Source organism: Dermacentor variabilis, chromosome 2 (assembly GCF_050947875.1).
Source record: "Dermacentor variabilis isolate Ectoservices chromosome 2, ASM5094787v1, whole genome shotgun sequence".
Lineage (NCBI taxonomy): Eukaryota > Metazoa > Arthropoda > Arachnida > Ixodida > Ixodidae > Dermacentor > Dermacentor variabilis.
The window spans coordinates 81,415,678-81,418,063 of NC_134569.1; positions in this window are offsets into that span (position 1 = coordinate 81,415,678).

Here is a 2,386-nt window from a genome sequence, read left to right on the forward strand (position 1 = left end):
AGACAAACTAAGAAAACCTGAACTGCTAAAGGCTATTCTTGAGTTAGAGGCTGAGGATGACGAGCTGTCGGAATGCCTTGAGACCATTGAGGAGAGGGAGACTGCAAAAAGACAGGAGCGCGAACTTAAAGAGCAAAAAGAAAAAGAAGAGCGTGAACGTAAAGAACAGAAAGAAAAAGAAGAGCGTGAACGTAAAGAACAGAAAGAAAAAGAAGAGCGTGAACGTAAAGAACAGAAAGAGCGAGAGCAACAAGAGCGTGACCGTCAACACGCTTTGGAAATGAAGCGTCTTGAGGTAGAGATGGAACGCGCTCGTAATGGAAGTGAGGCACACGGTGCAGGAGAACGCGTATTGTTCAAAATGACTGACCTGATGCGGCCGTTTAAGCTTGGAGAGGACATTGGTTTGTTCCTGGTTAACTTTGAGCGAACGTGCGAGAAGCAGGGGTTCTCTCGGGAAACGTGGCCACGGCGCTTGCTCACTTTGTTACCCGGCGAGGCGGCCGACGTAGTCGCTCGCTTGGATAGAGAGGAGGCATAGGATTTCGACACAGTGAAATCGAGTCTTCTAAAAAAGTACCGGCTGTCTGCGTAGGCGTTCCGTCGGAAGTTTCGGGAAAATGAGAAAGGCAAAAGTGAGTCATATACAGAGTTTGCGTATAGGCTTATGTCGAACATGCAGGAGTGGCTCAAAGAAGAGAAAGCGTTTGGTGACCACGATAAAGTTCTGCAGTGCTTCGGGCTAGAACAGTTTTATAGTCGGTTACCGGAGAACGTGCGATACTGGGTCTTGGATAGGCCAGACGTTTGTACGGTGGCTAAAGCCGCTGAGCTAGCCGAGGAGTTTGTGACGCGTCGGGCTCGCGGAGCTAAGGACGGTCAAAAGGGTGAATTTGGCTCGAAGTTTGAGAGGCCGAAGTTCACACCCATGAGAGTAAAGGGGGACACGCGTAGTGCGGATGCGAGTGAAAGCAGTCCGACAGAACGTAAGGAGACGGCGGCAGCCAAACGCAGAAAGCGGTTCGAGATGAGGCGAGCGCGCGTTTGTTATACGTGCCAGAAGCCGGGTCACTTTTCGGCGCAGTGTCCGGAAACAACACCAAAAGTTGTGTTTTTTTCAATAGGCAGCACTGACGAGAACATGAAGCTTCTCGAGCCTTACATGCGAGACCTCCTCGTGAACGGGAAAGAGTGCCGAGTGCTTCGCGATTCCGCAGCTACGATGGATGTAGTTCACCCGTCTTATGTAGAACCCCATATGTTCACGGGCGAGTGCGCGTGGATCAAGCAAGCCGTGGAAGCTCATAGCGTGTGTCTGCCAGTAGCAAAGGTGCTTATTGAAGGACCTTTCGGAGCGCTTGAGACAGAGGCGGCAGTGTCATCTATGCTGCCACCCCAGTACCCGTACCTATTTTCAAACAGGTCCGATCACCTCCTGCGCGAGAAGGGGCTTTTGTTTGGTGAAGCTAGTGTTCAGGCCTTAACCAGATCGAAGGTTCGGGAGCTCGCTGCAAAGGCGGTTGTTGCGGGGCCGACGTTATCAAACAACGAAAAAGGGTCAGAGGCGCAGCAAGCTGATATTCAGAGCACGCCCGAACTGAATAAACTTGAGTCTGTAACGTTAAAGGCGCCAGATACTGGAGAGGAAACGCCCGACACGGGAAATTTAGAAGAGCTATCTACTGATTTGCTCATCGCGCCTACGTCCGACGGACTGGATAGGTTGCTAAAAGTCAGCCGGTCGGCTTTGATAGCCGAGCAAAAGAAGGATGGTAGCCTAGAAAACATACGCTGCAATGTCAAAGAAGGTATCGCCAGGAAAACTGCGCGTTTTGTGGAAAGAGGTGGAGTCCTGTACCGGAAGTATCTAGACCGCCGAAGAGTGGAGTTCGATCAGCTGATCGTGCCTCAATGCTATCGTCAGGATCTGTTGCGCTTGTCACACGGGGGTTCGTGGTCCGGACACCTAGGAGTTAAGAAAACTAAGGACCGTCTCTTGCAAGAGTACTATTGGCCAGGGTGTTTTCGGGACGCAGACCATTTCGTGAGGACATGTGACACTTGTCAGCGGGTGGGCAAACCAGGGGACAAATCAAGGGCGCCGTTGAAATTGGTACCTATCATAACGGAGCCTTTTAGACGGCTCGTTATTGATACAGTGGGACCTCTGCCGGTAACAGCCACGGGGTACAGACACATTTTGACTGTGATCTGCCCAGCGACAAAGTTCCCTGAAGCAGTGCCGCTTAAAGAACTCAGCTCAGTTGAGATAGTCAATGCACTACTGTCCATATTTGCGCGAGTTGGTTTTCCTGCAGAAATCCAATCAGATCAGGGCACAGTGTTTACTAGCGCTTTGACGACAACTTTTCTCGAAAGGTGTGGG